At 44.4% G+C, this 24,071-nt stretch overlaps 1 pseudogene; it reads left to right on the forward strand.

Moving 5' to 3' along the window:
• Nucleotides 1-24,071, forward strand: part of LOC120029394 — a 114,373-nt pseudogene that overhangs the window by 78,110 nt on the left and 12,192 nt on the right.

The raw sequence follows: 24,071 nt of genomic DNA on the forward strand, positions 1-24,071 counted from the left end.
TGATACTTTCTCATTCACTGCCCTTGATTGAAACTGGGTAATTAGGTAATTGACCCAGGAACCTTGAGTGTGTCTGGCGACGCCGTACGTGACTGGCTGCGTGCAAAATCCTTCCGAACTTCAATTCCTCCTTGAAGGAGCTACAGGTTTTTATTATTCAAGTCACTCCCAGGATGTAATCTCTGTTTCCGTCTAGTTCTGTGCTTAATGTCTCTGCCGAGGCATTAGTCTTTGGAGCTCTCTTGCTTTTGCTGTCTGCTCTTGATACATTTCACACAGCCAGAGGAGAAAGGCAGGGGAGCTGTGTACTCTGTTCGCACCCTGGAAGCCTGAAAGAAAATACTTCCTGGATTGGAAAAACAAAGCTTCTGAACATAGGTGATGATTGCGAAGAGTCTGGTGCCTCAAAATAACCTAAACTATAGGCTTGGATTCTCTGAAGGAACTTTTCCAAAGTTGGATTAAAACTGGATGGATTTGAAGAAGACTTTACATATTAATATAGCCAATATCCTCTGTGCTTTTCACCTTAATCCACAGCCAGGTTATATCCTACAGTTCCCAAAATGTAAGCCCACATTTATTTATTATCCATAAAGGCAGGAAGTGCCTAACAACTACATTGAGTCTACCAAACATTAGGAACACCTTCCTAATATTGAGTTGCACCACCCCGCCCCTACCTTTCGCCCTCAGAACAGCCTCAATTTGTTGGGGCAAGGTGTCGAAAGCGTTCCTCAGGGATGCTGGCCCATGTTGACGCCAATGCTTCCCACAGTTGTCAAGTTGGCTGGATGTTCTTTGGGTGGTGGACCATTCTTGATACACACGGAAACTGTTAAGCATGAAAACCCCAGCAGTTCTTGACACAAACTGGTGCGCCTAGCATCTACTACCATGCCCTGTTCAAAGGCACTTAAATCTTTTGTCTTGCACATTCATCCTCTGAATGGCACAAACACAATCCATGTCTCAATTGTATCGAGGCTTAAAAATCCTTTAAAACTTGTCTCCTCCCCTTCATCTACACTAGGGTTGAATGGAGGGTACCCGGTTACCGAGATTTACTGCCCAAAACCACTCCGTTTTCCCGGGATAAATAACTGCCAGATACTGGTAAATTATGATAAATGATTTATATGAACAGCATAGTGTGAAATGGAACTGTTAAATTATATGCAATGCCTTAATCTGGCTTCTCTTTGTCCTCTGCATGATGAACCAACCCTCAGGGTGGGGACAGACAGTCCATCTCAGTATGGAGCGCAGTTCACAATGCATGTAGACTTATCATCTCACCATGCTAACTTTTTCCCCCCTTCTGACAGGTAGGCCTACATTTGCTGCAGCATAGCCTATGATACAGTAATATATAGAACGAATGTGCATCTAATTTACCATCTCCATCTGGCTTTCAAGGGTCACCTTTTGTTTTTTGTAAAGATGTATTTTTTAATTGCAGCTGCAGAGTTTTAAACCATCACTTGAATATCGTTGCTTTAAATCAGTGCACGCGCGAACACTCTTGCACTCGCTCGCACACACAACCTACCTGACAGTGATTGAGAGGATCTGCATAGAAGAATGGGAGAAACTCCCCAAATACAGGTATGCCAAGCTTGTAGCGCCATACCCAAGAAGACTCAAGACTGTAATCACTGCCAAAGGTGCTTCAACAAAGTACTGAGTAAAGGGTCTGAAAACGTATGTAAATGTAATATTCAAGTTTTTACATTTTTTATACATTTGCTAAATTTCGAAAAACCTGTGTTTGCTTTGTCATTACAGGGTATTGTGTGTAGATTTAGGAGGAAAAACAATTTAATACATTTTAGACTAAAGCTGTAACGTAACAAAATGTGGAGAAAGGGAAGGGGGCTGAATACTTTCCGAATGCAGTGTAGATGTCCGAGCCTACCTCTTTCAGGTAATAAATTCAGTGCAGTGTTAGCCTTATGCCTTAAACTTAGCTAATTAATGATGGGTTATGCATAATAAGCTTCTAATTTATACCCCCTCTGTCTCTTGCTCAATACACAAGGACCTGTTCTCCGCTGGCCTCTCTTAAAAAACCACTCCTTAGCTTTTGGAGTCCCAAGCAGGAAAAGCTAGACTTGAATAACTTGCTGGACATGATTTATTTTAGCATTTCTTATACCAATAGACTATTCAAAGAGGGATGCAATCTCTTTTTTTGCTGAACGTTAAATTCAGCAGCCAATAGAACTCTCGGGGAGTTTGAAAAAAGAGTGAACGCGCTATGGTAGGCTATAGCAGTTATTCATTCAGAACCATAACCATTCAATCTTCTTGAAGAGACGTGAAAGGCTTCTCCATCTAATTCTAGACCTATATTATTCAAGGACATCAATAGAATGATGATGATAAGGACAACAACATGTATTTCATTTAACTGTTGAAAGCGAGGAAGGAATGAAGTAATCTTAGAGAAAGAGGAGTTAGGCTAATAACATTAGGGGAAACATTATGAATGGTACTGTATATATGAGTTGGCCTACTAATTTGACAAAAAGGCCCTATTATATTTCAAAATTAAATTTGCTAGCCTACAGTGCTTTCGGTAAGTATTCAGACCCCGTGACCTTTTCCACATTTTGTTACGCTACAGCCTTATTCTAAAACGGATTTGGGGAGTTTCTCCCTTTCTTCTCTGCAGATCCTCTCAAGCTCTGTCAGGTTGGATGGGGAGCATCGCTGCACAGCTATTTCAGGTCTCTTCAGAGATGTTAGATCGGGTTCAAGTCCGGGCTCTGGCTGGGCCACTCAAGGACATTCAGAGATTTGTCCCGAAGCCACTCCTGCATAGTCTTGGCTGTGTGCTTAGGGTCGTTGTCCTGTTGGAAGGTGAACCTTTGCCCCAGTCAGGTACTGAGCACTCTGGAGCAGGTTTTAAACAATCTCTTTGTACTTTGCTCCTTTCATCTTTCCCTCGATCCTGACTAGTCTCCCAGTCCCTGCCGCTGAAAAACATCCCCACAGCATGATGCTGCCACCACCATGCTTCACCGTATGGATGGTGCCAGGTTTCCTCCAAATGTGATGCTTGGCATTCAGGCCAAATAGTTTAATATTGGTTTCATCAGACAAGAGAATCTTCTTTCTCATGGTCTGAGAGTCCTTTAGGTGCCTTTTGGCCAATTCCAAGCGTGCTGTCATGTGCCTTTTACTGAGAAGTGGCTTCCGTCTGGCCACTCTACCATAAAGGCCTGATTGGTGGAGTACTGTAGAGATGGTTGTCCTTCTGGAAGGTTCTCCCATCTCAACAGAGGACCTCTGGAGCTCTGTCAGAGTGATCATTGGATTGTTGGAGCTCTACGGACAATTCCTTCGACCTGATGGCTTGGTTTTTGCTCTGACATGCACCAATCAACTTTTGGACCTTTTATAGACAGGTGTGTGCCTTTCCAAATCATGTCCAATCAATTGAATTTACCACAGGTGGACTCCAATCAAGTTGTAGAAACATCTCAGGGATGATCACGTCACGCCCTGATTTGTTTCACCTGTTCCTGTTATTGTCTCCACCCCCTCCAGGTGTTGCTTATTTTCCCTGGTGTATTTATCCCTGTGTTTCCTGTCTCTCTGTGCCTGACTCTGGACTACTTTCCCGCCTGCCTGCCCTGACCTTGATTCTGCCTGCCCTTCGGTACCTTTTGGAGTTTGAACTGGTTTTGACCCTTTTTCCTGTCCACGACCATCCTAATGGATTAATAAATATTGTAAGACTCCAACCATCTGCCTCCTGTGTCTGCATCTGGGTCTCGCCTTGTCATGATATATCAATGGAAACTGGATGCACCTGAGCTCATTTTCTAAATTCTCATAATAAAGTGTTCAAATACTTTTTTAAATATGGTATATCTGTTTTTTATTTTTAATACATTTGCAAAAATATAAAAACCTGTTTTCGCTTTGTCATTATGGGGTGTTGAGTGTAGAGTAGGTTCTTGAGGATAAAAAAAAATCTATTTTAGAATAAGACTAACATAACAAAATGTGGAAAAAAATCAAAGGGGTCTGAATACTTCCCGAAGGCACTGTATATGTACTTAATGTTTTGTATACTCAGTGTATGTAGCTTGTATCGTCAAGCTATTTACCCAACCCACTAAAGCAGACAAATTGATGTGCATTTTGGGAAGAGCCATGATGTATTGTGGAGTCCCTCACCTTCAATGTTGTACTGTTTATTTTACAAGGTGTTCGTTGTTATGAGGCTTGTAGCAGTGATTACAATGAAACATGTTTTAATGGCATTACACAAGATGGATTAGGGCTAGTGACACATCAGTCACAATGGACTGTCTCTGAGGAGCCACGGCAAGGCTTACACACACACTTCTAATTCCTTCTATTTCAGGTTTCTCTGTCGCCATTGCCAAAGTGTGTTGGACTGGAGATGTTAACAGCCTGTACAGTAAGCCCCCAGGGTAGACACTGCATTAACTAACATGCTGTACAGTAAGCCCCCAGGTCAGACACTGCATTAACTAACATGCTGTACAGTAAGCCTCCATGGTAGACACTGCATTAACTAACAGGCTGTACAGTAAGCCTCCATGGTAGACACTGCATTAACTAACAGGCTGTACAGTAAGCCTCCAGGGTAGACACTGCATTAACTAACAGGCTGTACAGTAAGCACCCAGGTCAGACACTGCATTAACTAACAGGCTGTACAGTAAGCCCCCAGGTCAGACACTGCATTAACTAACAGGCTGTACAGTAAGCACCCAGGTCAGACACTGCATTAACTAACATGCTGTACAGTAAGCCCCCAGGGTAGACACTGCATTAACTAACATGCTGTACAGTAAGCCCCCAGGTCAGACACTGCATTAACTAACAGGCTGTACAGTAAGCCTCCAGGGTAGACACTGCATTAACTAACAGGCTGTACAGTAAGCCCCCAGGTCAGACACTGCATTAACTAACATGCTGTACAGTAAGCCTCCATGGTAGACACTAAATTAACTAACAGGCTGTACAGTAAGCCTCCAGGGTAGACACTGCATTAACTAACATGCTGTACAGTAAGCCCCCAGGTCAGACACTGCATTAACTAACAGGCTGTACAGTAAGCCTCCAGGGTAGACACTGCATTAACTAACAGGCTGTACAGTAAGCACCCAGGTCAGACACTGCATTAACTAACAGGCTGTACAGTAAGCCCCCAGGTCAGACACTGCATTAACTAACAGGCTGTACAGTAAGCACCCAGGTCAGACACTGCATTAACTAACATGCTGTACAGTAAGCCCCCAGGGTAGACACTGCATTAACTAACATGCTGTACAGTAAGCCCCCAGGTCAGACACTGCATTAACTAACAGGCTGTACAGTAAGCCTCCAGGGTAGACACTGCATTAACTAACAGGCTGTACAGTAAGCCCCCAGGTCAGACACTGCATTAACTAACATGCTGTACAGTAAGCCTCCATGGTAGACACTAAATTAACTAACAGGCTGTACAGTAAGCCTCCAGGGTAGACACTGCATTAACTAACATGCTGTACAGTAAGCCCCCAGGTCAGACACTGCATTAACTAACAGGCTGTACAGTAAGCCTCCATGGTAGACACTGCATTAACTAACATGCTGTACAGTAAGCCCCCAGGTCAGACACTGCATTAACTAACAGGCTGTACAGTAAGCCTCCAGGGTAGACACTGCATTAACTAACAGGCTGTACAGTAAGCCCCCAGGTCAGACACTGCATTAACTAACATGCTGTACAGTAAGCCCCCAGGTCAGACACTGCATTAACTAACATGCTGTACAGTAAGCCTCCATGGTAGACACTGCATTAACTAACAGGCTGTACAGTAAGCCCCCAGGGTAGACACTGCATTAACTAACAGGCTGTACAGTAAGCACCCAGGGTAGACACGGCATTAACTAACATGCTGTACAGTAAGCCTCCATGGTAGACACTGCATTAACTAACAGGCTGTACAGTAAGCCCCCAGGTCAGACACTGCATTAACTAACATGCTGTACAGTAAGCCCCCAGGTCAGACACTGCATTAACTAACAGGCTGTACAGTAAGCCTCCAGGGTAGACACTGCATTAACTAACAGGCTGTACAGTAAGCCCCCAGGTCAGACACTGCATTAACTAACAGGCTGTACAGTAAGCCCCCAGGTCAGACACTGCATTAACTAACAGGCTGTACAGTAAGCCTCCAGGGTAGACACTGCATTAACTAACATGCTGTACAGTAAGCCCCCAGGGTAGACACTGCATTAACTAACATGCTGTACAGTAAGCCCCCAGGTCAGACACTGCATTAACTAACAGGTTGTACAGTAAGCCTCCAGGGTAGACACTGCATTAACTAACATGCTGTACAGTAAGCCCCCAGGTCAGACACTGCATTAACTAACAGGCTGTACAGTAAGCACCCAGGGTAGACACTGCATTAACTAACAGGCTGTACAGTAAGCCTCCATGGTAGACACTGCATTAACTAACAGGCTGTACAGTAAGCCTCCAGGGTAGACACTGCATTAACTAACAGGCTGTACAGTAAGCACCCAGGTCAGACACTGCATTAACTAACATGCTGTACAGTAAGCCCCCAGGGTAGACACTGCATTAACTAACATGCTGTACAGTAAGCCCCCAGGTCAGACACTGCATTAACTAACAGGCTGTACAGTAAGCCTCCAGGGTAGACACTGCATTAACTAACAGGCTGTACAGTAAGCCCCCAGGTCAGACACTGCATTAACTAACATGCTGTACAGTAAGCCTCCATGGTAGACACTAAATTAACTAACAGGCTGTACAGTAAGCCTCCAGGGTAGACACTGCATTAACTAACATGCTGTACAGTAAGCCCCCAGGTCAGACACTGCATTAACTAACAGGCTGTACAGTAAGCCTCCATGGTAGACACTGCATTAACTAACATGCTGTACAGTAAGCCCCCAGGTCAGACACTGCATTAACTAACAGGCTGTACAGTAAGCCCTTCCAGGGTAGACACTGCATTAACTAACAGGCTGTACAGTAAGCCCCCAGGTCAGACACTGCATTAACTAACATGCTGTACAGTAAGCCCCCAGGTCAGACACTGCATTAACTAACATGCTGTACAGTAAGCCTCCATGGTAGACACTGCATTAACTAACAGGCTGTACAGTAAGCCCCCAGGGTAGACACTGCATTAACTAACAGGCTGTACAGTAAGCACCCAGGGTAGACACGGCATTAACTAACATGCTGTACAGTAAGCCTCCATGGTAGACACTGCATTAACTAACAGGCTGTACAGTAAGCCCCCAGGTCAGACACTGCATTAACTAACATGCTGTACAGTAAGCCCCCAGGTCAGACACTGCATTAACTAACAGGCTGTACAGTAAGCCTCCAGGGTAGACACTGCATTAACTAACAGGCTGTACAGTAAGCCCCCAGGTCAGACACTGCATTAACTAACAGGCTGTACAGTAAGCCCCCAGGTCAGACACTGCATTAACTAACAGGCTGTACAGTAAGCCTCCATGGTAGACACTGCATTAACTAACAGGCTGTACAGTAAGCCTCCATGGTAGACACTGCATTAACTAACAGCCTGTACAATAAGCCCCCAGGGTAGACACTGCATTAACTAACATGCTGTACAGTAAGCCTCCAGGGTAGACACTGCATTAACTAACAGGCTGTACAGTAAGCCTCCATGGTAGACACTGCATTAACTAACAGCCTGTACAATAAGCCCCCAGGGTAGACACTGCATTAACTAACAGGCTGTACAGTAAGCCTCCATGGTAGACACTGCATTAACTAACAGGCTGTACAGTAAGCCCCCAGGTCAGACACTGCATTAACTAACATGCTGTACAGTAAGCCCCCAGGTCAGACACTGCATTAACTAACAGGCTGTACAGTAAGCCTCCAGGGTAGACACTGCATTAACTAACAGGCTGTACAGTAAGCCCCCAGGTCAGACACTGCATTAACTAACATGCTGTACAGTAAGCCCCCAGGTCAGACACTGCATTAACTAACATGCTGTACAGTAAGCCTCCATGGTAGACACTGCATTAACTAACAGGCTGTACAGTAAGCCCCCAGGGTAGACACTGCATTAACTAACAGGCTGTACAGTAAGCACCCAGGGTAGACACGGCATTAACTAACATGCTGTACAGTAAGCCTCCATGGTAGACACTGCATTAACTAACAGGCTGTACAGTAAGCCCCCAGGTCAGACACTGCATTAACTAACATGCTGTACAGTAAGCCCCCAGGTCAGACACTGCATTAACTAACAGGCTGTACAGTAAGCCCCCAGGTCAGACACTGCATTAACTAACAGGCTGTACAGTAAGCCTCCATGGTAGACACTGCATTAACTAACAGGCTGTACAGTAAGCCTCCATGGTAGACACTGCATTAACTAACAGCCTGTACAATAAGCCCCCAGGGTAGACACTGCATTAACTAACATGCTGTACAGTAAGCCTCCAGGGTAGACACTGCATTAACTAACAGGCTGTACAGTAAGCCTCCATGGTAGACACTGCATTAACTAACAGGCTGTACAGTAAGCCTCCAGGGTAGACACTGCATTAACTAACAGGCTGTACAGTAAGCCTCCATGGTAGACACTGCATTAACTAACAGGCTGTACAGTAAGCCCCCAGGTCAGACACTGCATTAACTAACAGGCTGTACAGTAAGCACCCAGGGTAGACACTGCATTAACTAACATGCTGTACAGTAAGCCCCCAGGTCAGACACTGCATTAACTAACATGCTGTACAGTAAGCCTCCATGGTAGACACTGCATTAACTAACAGGCTGTACAGTAAGCCTCCATGGTAGACACTGCATTAACTAACAGGCTGTACAGTAAGCCCCCAGGGTAGACACTGCATTAACTAACATGCTGTACAGTAAGCCTCCAGGTCAGACACTGCATTAACTAACATGCTGTACAGTAAGCCCCCAGGTCAGACACTGCATTAACTAACAGGCTGTACAGTAAGCCTCCAGGTCAGACACTGCATTAACTAACAGGCTGTACAGTAAGCCTCCAGGTCAGACACTGCATTAACTAACAGGCTGTACAGTAAGCCTCCAGGGTAGACACTGCATTAAATAACAGGCTGTACAGTAAGCCTCCAGGGTAGACACTGCATTAAATAACAGGCTGTACAGTAAGCCTCCATGGTAGACACTGCATTAACTAACATGCTGTACAGTAAGCCTCCAGGTCAGACACTGCATTAACTAACAGGCTGTACAGTAAGCACCCAGGGTAGACACTGCATTAACTAACATGCTGTACAGTAAGCCCCCAGGGTAGACACTGCATTAACTAACAGGCTGTACAGTAAGCCTCCAGGGTAGACACTGCATTAACTAACATGCTGTACAGTAAGCCCCCAGGGTAGACACTGCATTAACTAACAGGCTGTACAGTAAGCCTCCAGGTCAGACACTGCATTAACTAACAGCCTGTACAATAAGCCCCCATGGTAGACACTGCATTAACTAACATGCTGTACAGTAAGCCCCCAGGGTAGACACTGCATTAACTAACAGGTTGTACAGTAAGCCTCCAGGGTAGACACTGCATTAACTAACAGGCTGTACAGTAAGCACCCAGGGTAGACACTGCATTAACTAACAGGCTGTACAGTAAGCCTCCATGGTAGACACTGCATTAACTAACAGGCTGTACAGTAAGCCTCCAGGGTAGACACTGCATTAACTAACAGGCTGTACAGTAAGCACCCAGGGTAGACACTGCATTAACTAACAGGCTGTACAGTAAGCCTCCAGGTCAGACACTGCATTAACTAACATGCTGTACAGTAAGCCTCCATGGTAGACACTGCATTAACTAACATGCTGTACAGTAAGCACCCAGGGTAGACACTGCATTAACTAACAGGCTGTACAGTAAGCCTCCATGGTAGACACTGCATTAACTAACAGGCTGTACAGTAAGCCTCCATGGTAGACACTAAATTAACTAACAGGCTGTACAGTAAGCCTCCAGGGTAGACACTGCATTAAATAACAGGCTGTACAGTAAGCCTCCAGGGTAGACATTAAATTAACTAACAGGCTGTACAGTAAGCCCCCAGGGTAGACACTGCATTAACTAACAGGCTGTACAGTAAGCCTCCAGGTCAGACACTGCATTAACTAACAGGCTGTACAGTAAGCCCCCAGGGTAGACACTGCATTAACTAACAGGCTGTACAGTAAGCCTCCAGGGTAGACACTGCATTAAATAACAGGCTGTACAGTAAGCCTCCAGGGTAGACACTGCATTAAATAACAGGCTGTACAGTAAGCCCCCAGGGTAGACACTGCATTAACTAACAGGCTGTACAGTAAGCCTCCAGGTCAGACACTGCATTAACTAACAGCCTGTACAATAAGCCCCCAGGGTAGACACTGCATTAACTAACAGGCTGTACAGTAAGCCCCCAGGGTAGACACTGCATTAACTAACATGCTGTACAGTAAGCCCCCAGGGTAGACACTGCATTAACTAACAGGTTGTACAGTAAGCCTCCAGGGTAGACACTGCATTAACTAACAGGCTGTACAGTAAGCCTCCAGGGTAGACACTGCATTAACTAACAGGCTGTACAGTAAGCACCCAGGGTAGACACTGCATTAACTAACAGGCTGTACAGTAAGCCTCCATGGTAGACACTAAATTAACTAACAGGCTGTACAGTAAGCCTCCAGGGTAGACACTGCATTAACTAACAGGCTGTACAGTAAGCCTCCAGGTCAGACACTGCATTAACTAACAGGCTGTACAGTAAGCCCCCAGGGTAGACACTGCATTAACTAACATGCTGTACAGTAAGCCCCCAGGGTAGACACTGCATTAACTAACAGGCTGTACAGTAAGCCTCCAGGGTAGACACTGCATTAACTAACAGGCTGTACAGTAAGCCTCCAGGGTAGACACTGCATTAACTAACAGGCTGTACAGTAAGCCTCCATGGTAGACACTGCATTAACTAACAGGCTGTACAGTAAGCACCCAGGGTAGACACTGCATTAACTAACAGGCTGTACAGTAAGCCCCCAGGTCAGACACTGCATTAACTAACAGGCTGTACAGTAAGCCTCCATGGTAGACACTGCATTAACTAACAGGCTGTACAGTAAGCCTCCAGGGTAGACACTGCATTAACTAACAGGCTGTACAGTAAGCCCCCAGGTCAGACACTGCATTAACTAACAGGCTGTACAGTAAGCCTCCAGGGTAGACACTGCATTAAATAACAGGCTGTACAGTAAGCCTCCAGGGTAGACACTAAATTAACTAACAGGCTGTACAGTAAGCCCCCAGGGTAGACACTGCATTAACTAACATGCTGTACAGTAAGCCTCCAGGGTAGACACTGCATTAACTAACAGGCTGTACAGTAAGCCTCCAGGTCAGACACTGCATTAACTAACATGCTGTACAGTAAGCCCCCAGGGTAGACACTGCATTAACTAACAGGCTGTACAGTAAGCCTCCAGGGTAGACACTGCATTAACTAACAGGCTGTACAGTAAGCCTCCAGGGTAGACACTGCATTAACTAACAGGCTGTACAGTAAGCACCCAGGTCAGACACTGCATTAACTAACAGGCTGTACAGTAAGCCTCCAGGGTAGACACTGCATTAACTAACAGGCTGTACAGTAAGCCCCCAGGTCAGACACTGCATTAACTAACAGGCTGTACAGTAAGCCTCCATGGTAGACACTGCATTAACTAACAGGCTGTACAGTAAGCCTCCAGGGTAGACACTGCATTAACTAACAGGCTGTACAGTAAGCCTCCAGGGTAGACACTGCATTAACTAACAGGCTGTACAGTAAGCCTCCAGGGTAGACACTGCATTAACTAACAGGCTGTACAGTAAGCACCCAGGTCAGACACTGCATTAACTAACATGCTGTACAGTAAGCCCCCAGGGTAGACACTGCATTAACTAACAGGCTGTACAGTAAGCCTCCAGGGTAGACACTGCATTAACTAACAGGCTGTACAGTAAGCCTCCAGGGTAGACACTGCATTAACTAACAGGCTGTACAGTAAGCACCCAGGTCAGACACTGCATTAACTAACAGGCTGTACAGTAAGCCTCCAGGGTAGACACTGCATTAACTAACAGGCTGTACAGTAAGCCCCCAGGTCAGACACTGCATTAACTAACAGGCTGTACAGTAAGCCTCCATGGTAGACACTGCATTAACTAACAGGCTGTACAGTAAGCACCCAGGTCAGACACTGCATTAACTAACAGCCTGTACAGTAAGCCTCCAGGTCAGACACTGCATTAACTAACAGGCTGTACAGTAAGCCTCCAGGGTAGACACTGCATTAACTAACAGGCTGTACAGTAAGCCCCCAGGGTAGACACGGCATTTACCAATAGCTATGTCAACATCTCCTCAGTAAAATGGGTAGAGGATTGTTTGGGATTAAATTGAAATCAAGTTAAACCAGCTTCACGCTAATATGACTTGCATGTATTTTCTCCCTTTTGTCATATTGAAGCCAACTTCTTAGGAACAGTTTCCCTTGGGGATGTTTTATAAGGCTCTGAAATGAGAGCCTCATTGTTTGACTGCATTTGTTTTTTTGTTGTTTTTGGTGGTATGCTTATGAGGCATTTTTGGTATTGAATGAATTAGTTTTGTCGATGAATGATTTTGAAATGGACAAATGTTCACATTGTGATTCATCGTTGGATTGGCTAGCTTTTCAGTTATGATTACAGTTTAGAGTCAAGACGTGTCTTTTGATCAGTCTCACTACAACTAACCTACATGTTGCATTCAAACATAGGAAAGAAGAGCAGGTCTCAGGATTTGATGTCTTGAAATAACCTTCCAAAAAGAAAAGCTTGAAATTACAAATAAGAGCTTGCTGCCTATTTATTTCAGCTGGAATCTTTCGAGCTCAGTCATGAAATAACAATGCACTTCCGCCAATGAGCATTTGCATACATTACATTGGAACTAGTTGACATTATTACAGTAATTAGTTAGTGTTCTAAAAGTAAGTGGGGTATGCAGTGGAAGAGTGACAGGCTTTGTGTGCGGCAGCCTTTCAGTGGAACACTGAATGGATGAATGGCTGCCATTTCTGACACTCAATAGCTACGCCTCTGTATAATTAGACTGGCTTCATTTAGCTAATGCCATTGTTGTCCTTGGAGCTAAGCTTCTTGTGAGAAGCTCTTATGACTGAATGGACCAGTAGGTTGGCGGGGGGGGGGGGGTCGATAGTTACATATCGCGATTATTATTTTGGACAATATTTTCATCCTATAGCTTGTTCTCCATCTTCTTTTTATAGAGCCAACATGTTATCAGCACTTATTTCCAAGAATTATCCAAATATATTTTCTCCTGCTCTCTTTTGTCTCTCTGCAGCAGACATACACTGAGTGTACAAAACATTAAGAACACCTGCTCTATCCATGAGACTGACCAAGTGAATACAGGTGAAAGCTGTTGTTCCTTCTTGATGTCACCTGCTAAATCTACTTCAATCAGTGTAGATGAAGGGGAGGAGACAGGTTAAAGAAGTGTTTTTAAGCCTTGAGACAATTGAAACATGGATTGTGACATTACGTTACAGTCTTAATCTAAAATGGATTTAGTTGATGAGGGGAAAAAGACATCTACAGTGCATTCGGAGAGTATTCAGACCCCTTCCCTTTCTTCACATTTTGTTACGTTACAGCTTTAGTCTAAAATGTATTAAATTAATGTTTTTCCTCCTCAATCTTCACACAACACCCTCTGCGTTGTCTTGGCTGTGTGCTTAGGGTCGTTGTCTGGTTGGAAGGTGATCCTTCGCCCCTGTCTGAGGTCCTGAGCGCGCTGTACTTTGCTCCCTTCATCTTTCCCTCGATCCTGACTAGTTTCCCAGTCCCTGCCACTGAAAAACATCCCCATTGCATGATACCACCATGTTTCACCGTAGGGATGGTGGCAGGTTTCCTCCAGATGTGACGCTTGGCATTCAGACCAAAGAGTTCAATCTTGGTTTCATCAGACCAGATAATCTTGATTCTGAGAGTCCTTTAGGTGCCTTTTGGCAAACTCCAAGTGGGCTGTCATGTGCCTTTTTACTAAGGAGTGGCTTCCGTCTGGCCACTCTACCATAAAGGCCTGATTGGTGGAGTGATGCAGAGATGGTTGTCCTTCTGGAAGGTTTTCCCATCTCCACAGAGGAACTTTGGAGCTCTGTCAGACTGACCATCGGGTTCTTGGTCACCTCTCTGACCAAGGCCCTTCTCCCACGATAGCTCAGTTTGCCTGGCTAACCAGCTCTAGGAAGAGTCTTGGTGGTTCCAAACTTCTTCCATTTAAGAATGATGGAGGCCACTGTGTTCTTGGGGACCTTCAATGCTCCAGAAATGTTTTGGTTACCCTTCCCCAAATCTGTGCCTCGACACAATCCTGTCTCGGAGCTCTACAGACAATTCCTTCGACTTCATGCCTTGGTTTTTGCCTTGGACATTATGTAGACCGGCGTGTGCTTTTCTAAATCAAATCACATTTTATTGGTCACATACACATGGTTAGCAGATGCGAGTGTAGCAAAATGCTTGTGATTCTAGTTCCGACAGTGCAGTAATATCTAAAAAGTAATCTAACAATTTCCCAATAGCTACCTAATACACATAAATCTAAAGGGGTGAATGAGAATATGTACAAATAAATATATGGATGAGCGATGGCCGAGCTGCATAGGCAAGGTGCAATAGATGGTATAAAATACAGTATATACTGTACATATGATATGAGTAATGTAAGATATGTAAACATTATTATCGTGGCATTATTTAAAGTGGCATTGTTTAAAGTGACTAGTGATCCATTTATTAAAGTGGCCAGTGACTGGGTCTTAATGTAGGCAGCAGCCTCTCTGAGTTAGTGATTGCTGTTTAGCAGATTGATGGCCTTGAGATAGAAGCTGGTTTGTCAGTCTCTCGGTCCCAGCTTTGATGCACTTGCACTGACCTCGCCTTCTGGATGGTAGCGGTGTGAACAGGCAGTGGCTCGGGTGGTTGTTGTCCTTGATGATCTCTTTGGCCTTCCTGTGACATCGGGTGCTGTATGTGTCATGGAGGTCAGGTAGTTTGCCCCCGGTGATGCGTTGTGCAGACCGCACCACCCTCTGGAGAGCCTGGTCGGTTGCAGGCGGTGCAGTTGCCTACCAGGCTGATACAGCCTGACATGATGGTCTCGATTGTTCATCTGTAAAAGTTTCAGGGTTTTGGGTGACAAGCCAAATTTCTTAAGCCTCCTGATGTTGAAGAGGCGCTGTTGCGCATTCTTCACCATAATGTCTGTGTAGGTGGACCATTTCAGTTTGACTGTTATGTACGCCGAGGAACTTAACTTTCCACCTTCTCCACTGCTGTCCTTTCGATGTGGATAGGGGGGTGCTCCCTCTGCTGTTTCCTGAAGTCCACGATCATCTTATTTTGTTGACGTTGAGTGAGAGGTTGTTTTCCTGACACCACACTCAGAGGGCCCTCACCTCCTCCCTGTAGGCTGTCTCATTATTGTTGTTAATCAAGCCGACTACTGTTGTGTCGTCTGCAAACTTGATGATTGAGTTGGAGGCGTGCATGGCCACACAGTTGTGGGTGAACAGGGAGTACAGGAGGTGGCTGAGCACGCACCCTTGTGGGGCCCCAGCGTTGAGGGTCAGCGAAGTGGAGATGTTGTTTCCTACCTTCACCACCTGGGGGTGGCCCGTCAAAGTCCAGGACCCAATTGCACAGGGTGGGGTTGAGACCCAGGGCCTCCAGCTTGGTGATGAGCTTGGAGGGTACTATGGTGTTGAATGCTGAACAGTGGTCAATGAACAGCATTCTTACATAGGTTTTCCTCTTGTCCTGATGGGAGTGTGCAGTGTGATGGCGATTGCATCGTCTGTGGACCTGTTGGGGCGGTATGCCAATTGAAGTGGGTCTATGGTGGCCGGTAAGGTGGAGGTGATATGATCCTTGACTAGTCTCTCAAAGCACTTCATGATGACAGAAGTGAGTGCTACAGGGCGGTAGTCATTTAGTTCAGTTATCTTTGCTTTCTTGGGTACAGGAACAATGGTGGCCATCTTGAAGCATGTGGGGACAGCAGACTGGGATAGGGAGTGATTGAATATGCCTTTGTTTTGTGTCGGCTTCTGGGATTAGACCCATTGTCCTGGGTGGTGATCCAAACAGAGGATCCGCTTCGGAAAAGTGTTGGTAGTGTTGGTAAGTTGATGTTGCTCTTATATCCAATAGTTCTTCCCGGCTGTAATAATGTATGTAATGTGAGTAATAATACATAAAAAAACGAAATGCTGCATAGTTTCCTAAGGACTCGAAGCAAAGCGACCATCTCTGTCGGCGCCATCTTGTAAATGATGTCCAATCAATTGAATTTACCACAGGTGGAGTCCAATCAAGTTGTAGAAACATCTCAAGTATGGTCATCGGAAACAGGATGCACCTGAGCTAAATTTCGAGTCTCATAGCAAAGGGTCTGAATACTTATGTAAATAAGGTATTTTTGTTTTTTATTTTGAATAAATTTGCAAACATTTCTAAATTCCACTTTTTGCTAAGTCATTATGGGGTATTGCGTGTAGATTGAGGGAAAACATTTAATTTAATCAATTTTAGAATAAGGCTGTAACGTAACAAAATGTAGAAACGGGGAAGGGGTCTGAGAATGCACTGTATTTCCCATGTGCATCAAGTATTGTCCACCACCCAAAGGACATCCAGCCAACTTGACACAACCGTGGGAAGCACTGGATTCAACATCAGCCAGCGTCCCTGTGGAACACTTTCAACACATTGTAGAGTCCATGCCCCCAACGAATTGAGGCTGTTCTGTGTCAAAAAAGGGGGGGTGTTATCATATCGTGAGGTCCCAGCCCTACCTGTAGATATCTGGAAGCCACCATGGGAATTGACAAAGTACAGATGTTAGGCTACTTACTAGTGGCTTGTGACCTTTCAATCAAAGTTATCAACTTCTCAGTGTGTTTGTGTGGTTTCGTATACAGTATGTACCTGTCAAAGATCCTTAATCTGTTCTCGATGTTCAAAGATCAGTGTAAAACTCTTCATTGTGCACTGTCACTCATGAATATGCATGAATTGCAGTTAAGTCGTAATGGAGGAAACTTATACACAAATGTCTATGCACCGACAGAGCTCCTAGAACGATTTTAATACAGTAGGCTGTGATCTTTAAACTGGAAATGGCTTCCTAAATCCTTAAAAGCACCATATAATTAATATATGATCGGTGAGTAGTTTTATTACTCCTTATATTGCCACTATGTAGCTAGTCACCTTGTCAAGTTCAGGGGTTTTATTACAACTTTAATGGATTATGATGAGTACAATTGTGATTAATGTTTTCTCGCTCTTCCACAGCCCACTGTTGATTTTACCATCAGGGGGAGGCTGTATTTCCCTTTTGAGCAGCTACAGGAGTACATATGATTGGTAAATTGAGTTCACCGCTGAGATTGAATGCAGTGACCCCCATCGAACTCAAACAGTGTAATGGTTTCTTAAGCACACGCCATATATTTTGGAGCAGGACCGGAGGCGGAGGCGGCGGCATGGACAGTAGGTCTGTCTGCAGAGACGAGAGCTGTGGCTATGGAATGCAAAGATGAGAATCGGATGGTTTAGAGGCTCTGCCTTCACTGTTGAAAGTGCTTCTCTGGGCTCTCTAATTATACTCATCATAATCCATTGAAGTTGCAATAGAAACCCTGAATTTCATGAGCTAGCCGCATAGTGGCAATATAGGTCTATGTGCCTTTTTTCTACAAGGGTTGATTCTTTTGATTGTGTAATCTGCCACAACAATGGGTTCACAATTCAGTGGGGACTTTCCAACAATAGGTTGTCTGTAGTGTACAGTATGTGGCTGTGTGATTGGCGTTTTTACTAATTCCAATCGGTCTCCTTCATGTTAACGCATCTGACAAATGTCGACACTTGTCCGCCTTCATTCCTAGGGGTGAGTGACAGATCACAGCATGTATGCGAAGAGGTGTGCAGCCCGGAACGGGGGAAAGAGACGGAGGGAGGAAATGGGCCACATTATCCATAATCCAGTCACAGCTGTCTTGAGTTTGGTGATACCTCTACCGCAGTTTCCCTCTAATAGCTCGATTTTTCATGGTGGAAAACACCCTGCCACCACCGACATGATGTACGACAACGTCTCTGTTTTCACCCCCAACCTCCCGTCGCGCTGTTCCTGATCCCTTTTTCACTACAACCCCATGTCTCACATCTCTCTCTCTCGCTTCCTCGCTCTCTCTCTAACTCTCACACTTTTCTCACACCTCTCTCTTTCTCTCACATCTCTCTCACATCTCTCTTTCTTGCTCTCTCACACTTTTCTCACACCTCTCTCTCACACACTTTTCTCACACCTCGCTCGCTCTCTCTCTCTCTCTCTCTCTCTCTCTCAATCTTTTGCGTTCTAGTTTGACAAAGCATATGCCTACAGCATCTGCCACATGTTTGGGAAGGAAGGCAAGCGCACAGACTACACCCCCTACAGTTGCATGAAGGTGATTTTGTCAAACCCACCCAGCCAAGGCGACCAGCACTGTGAGGCATGGGCCTGGAGACGTGCTGCTTGAAAAGGGTTATGTTTGCATGCAATAGAGTTTTCCTATGAACCCAGTCATAGCAAATGCAAGGCAGTGTTTTGATTTCAATGTCTAATAATTTGATGCATGCAAAAATACTATTGTCCTGGCATAGGAACTGGTCCCTCTGTTACGATGTTCATCTGACATAAACCATGGTTCATGTTATTGATAATATTATTTTAGCAGGTCTTGTGAATCTGCCATTCCCTCAGTTGTAATTTCTCTCTCTCTCCCCCTGTCCAACCCCCACCCCCTCTCTCTCCCTATCCCGTCTCACTCTATGACATGGTGGTTGCAGGGTGTCCATTCCGACGCAGTGACCCAGAGCTGCTGAAGCAGAAGCTGCGGTCTTATAAGGTCTCACCCAGCGACATCAGTCAGGTAGGTTTGGCCCAGAACACAACACCCTCTCAAACCTCTGTTGTTAACCCATGACACAATGCAACATCAGCTCACTGCAGTTGTCACTAATATGTTCAGACAATCCCATCGACATGATTTACTTTGTATTAATTAATCTAATTTAACCTGGTGGTCTTATTGACATTTAGATATAGATATAAACTCAGCAAATAAAGAAACGTCCTCTCACTGTCAACTGTGTTTATTTTCAGCTAACTTAACATGTGTAAATATTTGTATGAACATAACAAGATTCAACAACTGAGACATAAACTAAACAAGTTCCACAGACATGTGACTAACAGAAATGGAATAATGTGTCCCTGAACAAAGGGGGGTAAAAATCAAAAGTAACAGTCAGTATCTCATCCTCATGGACTGCACCAGATTTGCCAGTTCTTGCTGTGAGATGTTACCTCACTCTTCCACCAAGGCACCTGCAAGTTCCCGGACATTTCTGGGAGGAATGGCCCTAGCCCTCACCCTCCGATCCAACAGGTCCCAGGCGTGCTCAATGGGATTGAGATCCGGGCTCTTCGCTGGCCATGGCAGAACACTGACATTCATGTCTTGCAGGAAATCAAGCACAGAATGAGCAGTATGGCTGGTGGCATTGTCATGCTGGAGGGTCATGTCAGGATGAGCCTGCAGGAAGGGTACCACATGAGGGAGGAGGATGTCTTCCCTGTAACGCACAGTGTTGAGATTGCCTGCAATGACAACAAGCTCAGTCCGATGATGCTGTGACACACTGCCCCAGACCATGACGGACCCTCCACCTCCAAATCGATCCCGCTCCAGAGTACAGGCCTCGGTGTAACGCTCATTCCTTCGACGATAAACGCGAATCCGACCATCAACCCTGGTGAGACAAAACCGCGACTCGTCAGTGAAGAGCACTTTTTGCTAGTCCTGTCTGGTCCAGCGACGGTGGGTTTGTGCCCATAGGCGACGTTGTTGCCGGTGATGTCTTTTTCTTAGGTCTTGGCTGATTTCTTTTGATTTCCCCATGATGTCAAGCAAAGAGGCACTGCGTTTGAAGGTAGGCCTTGAAATACATCCACAGATACACCTCCAATTGACTCAAATTATGTCAATTAGCCTATCAGAGGCTTCTATAGCCAAGACATAATTTTCTGGAATTTTCCAAGCTGTTTATAGGCACAGTCAACTTAGTGTATGTAAACTTCTGACCCACTGGAATTGTGATACGGTGAAATCTGTCTGTAAACAATTGTTGGGAAAATTACTTGTCATGCACAAAGTAGATGTCCTAACCGACTTGCCAAAACTATAGTTTGTTAACAAGAAATGTGTGTAGTGGTTGAAAAACGAGTTTCAATGACTCCAACCTAAGACTATGTAAACTTCTGACTTCAACTGTATATATATTGATATGTATATATATATATATATAGAGAGAGAGATCAATAATAATAGACCAGTCCTAGATGGCAAAAAACAAACACACATTACGGACATAACGTGAACACTATAGTGTCACCAAAACTGAGGCTTACAAAAGTCTGACTCAAGTTGCTCCACATGACAATACCAGAAAAATGGAAAGGAAGAACATTTAATTCTCTAAAAGTTAGGTGTACTATAGATTAGAATATGTATTCTGTACAGCACAAAATGTAGATTGTCATCACACTTTCTACAAGGTTGACTGATTTGTATTACAGTAGGGAAAGTGAGGAATTAATTACTTTTTCCCAGATCTTAGTAAAACAATACAGTTTTCATTTTTATGCACCAGAAGCTGTTATCTGTTAACCATATTTTATCAAGTGTTTATTTAATACAGGTTTAACCAATTTTCTGAAATCAAATTAGTTTCAGTTGACTTCAGATGCAATTTTCCTCAGGGATTGTTAGCCTCGTCAGTTGTGTTTGGGTAGTTTTAGCATTGATATCCTGTGTGCAGTTGAAACCTACAGTGCTCCAGCTTAGAGCCCAGCTTTTATATATGAGCAGCTCAGCTTAGTGAGATTACAGCTTTGACCGCCTCAGCATTCGTGTCTTTTAAAATGAATCGGGGCATATTTTCAACTGCACTTTTTTAAGCACTTTCGATGTGTTCTCTCAACACATTAAACTGGGTTCAATGGTGCATGTAATGAAATAAAGTTGTAAGGCCTTGCTGTTACGTTCTCATGGAGTTATGGACCTTTAGGATGTTAATTTAATTCATGGTCCCCTTTTAATTGGGCCATGAAGTTCACTGTTTAAAGTCTGGTATGAAGAACATATACACGCAGCCTAACATCCCACAGTATACTCGAGAAATATAATGTTTCAAAGTCATTTTGAAGTGTCCTGATGGGCAATGACATCTAGCAAAGGTTTCAAAAAGAAGAAAGTGTTTTTTTGTGGTAATGTTTTCCTATTCTACCTTGACTAACACAATGCAGTATGGGAGAGCAACCTGAATTGGCAATATATTTTAATTAGAGTCTAGTAATCATGTTATTGTGTATTCTCTGTGGAGATCTAATATAGCATGGTATAATACAGGATCAGTAATGGTAAGTCTAACTCTACTACTTCATGTATTAAAAGTGCAGGATTTTTCCTTTTAATAGTGCTTTTAATATGGCTCCCAAGTTGCTCAGCGGTCTAAGGCACTGCATCTCAGTGCAAGAGGCGTCACTATAGTCCCTGGTTTGAATCCAGGCTGTATCACATCTGGCAGTGATTGGGAGTCCCATAGGGCGGCGCACAATAGGCCGTCATTGTAAATAAGAATTTGTTCTTAGCTGACTTGCCTAGTAAAATAAAGGATAAAATAGTTGTAGGCTATATTTTTTCTTTGTTACATTTCTTTACTGAAAAATGCGACCATATAAAACAATCATTTATACACCCATTTCACTTATATATTCCACACATTATTTCACAACAAAAGACCAGTCTAGACTTGAAATTGAGGGTTTGTATACAGCTCCTAGACATGTCTTTAGTGCATGTCTTTTTTAGACTGTTGGAGGTCAATTCTTCATCTGTGAATGTTTTGAGTACTCTACTTTTAAGCATTCAACACAGTCCATTCTTAGCACTGGTAAAAGTAGCCTTTTCATACCCAGATATTTCTATGTCTACAAATCCATAGAAAAATAATCTATTTCTATGTACAAATAATAATTTGCGTACCAAGCAATCTGTTGAGGGCTAGGGAAGGACTAGAGGACAGTGTGCTAGTTTAGGTGAACAGACAACCCAAGGAGAGCTCATCTCTCTTCAAATGAAATGAATCAATTCTCCCATGTCCCCCTCAGCAACCCCCTATAGAATCTCCCTCCCTGGTACGAGTAAGTACTCTACGGTGAGCAGAGGACTCACTGACACTGTTTGTGGTTCGGCCCAGGAGGCCAATGCATGCACCATAGAGGCCCCTGAGCAGAGAGACAGGCTATGTAGGCAGCATTATTAAATGTGAGAGACTGAATCCAATGTGAGAGAAATCATTGGGAAGTGATTAATATGCATAACGTCGGCCCTCAGTCAACCGGTCTCCCTGGCGCTGCCCAAACAGACACTGCAGACCTCAGAGGCCAGACTCGCCAGACACTGACGTGACATTGCCCGCAATAAGAATGTAAGCTAACCGGTTTGTCCTTCAGAATGGCAGTCATTGGTAAAGTGGAACATTGGCGTTTAATCTCTCCTTAACCTCTTAAAGTCTAAGGAGTGGGAGGGTTCTAAGCTGACATATGGAATTGTTTTAAGATGGTCATACCATAGATCATTTACTATAAAACAAATATTCAATCAAATATTGAATTTGGCCTTTACTACTATAGCCCATGGAAACGCATTGAATAACACATTCAGAAATGGCCAAAAAGACAGTAAACTGTCTGTCCTGTATATATAGATGACAAAGCAAAATGACAAAGCAAAAACAGTGCCTTCGGAAAGTATTCAGACCCCTTCACTTTTTCCAATTTGTTTTAGGTTACAGCCTTATTCTAAAATGTATTCAATATTTTTTCCCCCTCATCAATCGACACACAATACCCCATAATGACAAAGTCTTCTTGGGTATGACGCCACAAGCTTGGCACACCTGTATTTGGGGAGTTTCCCCCATTCTTCTCTGCAGATCCTCTCAAGCTCTGTCAGGTTGGATGGGTATCGATGCTGCACGGCTATTTTCAGGTCTCTCCAGAGATGTTCGATTGGGTTCAAGTCCGGGCTCTTGCTGGGCCACTCAAGGACATTTGGAGACTGTCCTTGACTCCTGTGTTGTCTTTGCTGTATGCTTAGGGCCATTGTCCTGTTGGAAGGTGAACATTCGCTTGAGTCAGAGGTCTGGAGCAAGTTTTCATCAAGGATCTCTCTGTACTTTGCTCCGTTCATCTTTGACTCGATCCCGACTAGTCTCCCAGTCCCTGCCGCTGAAAAACATCCCCACATCATGATGCTGCCACCACCATGCTTCACCATAGGGATGGTGCCAGGTTTCCTCCAGACGTGACGCTTTGCATTCAGGCCAAAGAGTTCAATCTTGGTTTCATCAGACTAGAGAATCTTGTTTCTCATGGTCTGAGAGTCTTTAGGTGCCTTTTGGCGAACTCCAAGCGGACTGTCATGTGCTTTTTACTGAGGGGTGGCTTCCGTCTGGTCACTCTATCATAAAGGCCTGATTGGTGGAGTGCTGCAGAGATGCTTGTCCTTCCATCTTCACAAAGGAACTCTAGAGCTCTGTCAGAGTGACCATAGGGTTCTTGGTCACCTCCCTGACCAAGCCCCTTCTCCCCTGATTGCTCAGTTTGGCCGGGCTGCCAGCTTTAGGAAGAGTCTTGGTGGTTCCAAACTTCTTCCACTTAAGAATGATGGTGGCCACTGTGTTCTTGGGGACCTTCAATGTTTGAATTTTTTTTACTGTGTAAATTGACTGAGATTTTTTTTTTTACCCTTCTCCAGATCTGTTCCTCAACACAATCCTGTCTCG

Source organism: Salvelinus namaycush, chromosome 35, assembly GCF_016432855.1.
Source record: "Salvelinus namaycush isolate Seneca chromosome 35, SaNama_1.0, whole genome shotgun sequence".
Taxonomy (NCBI): domain Eukaryota; kingdom Metazoa; phylum Chordata; class Actinopteri; order Salmoniformes; family Salmonidae; genus Salvelinus; species Salvelinus namaycush.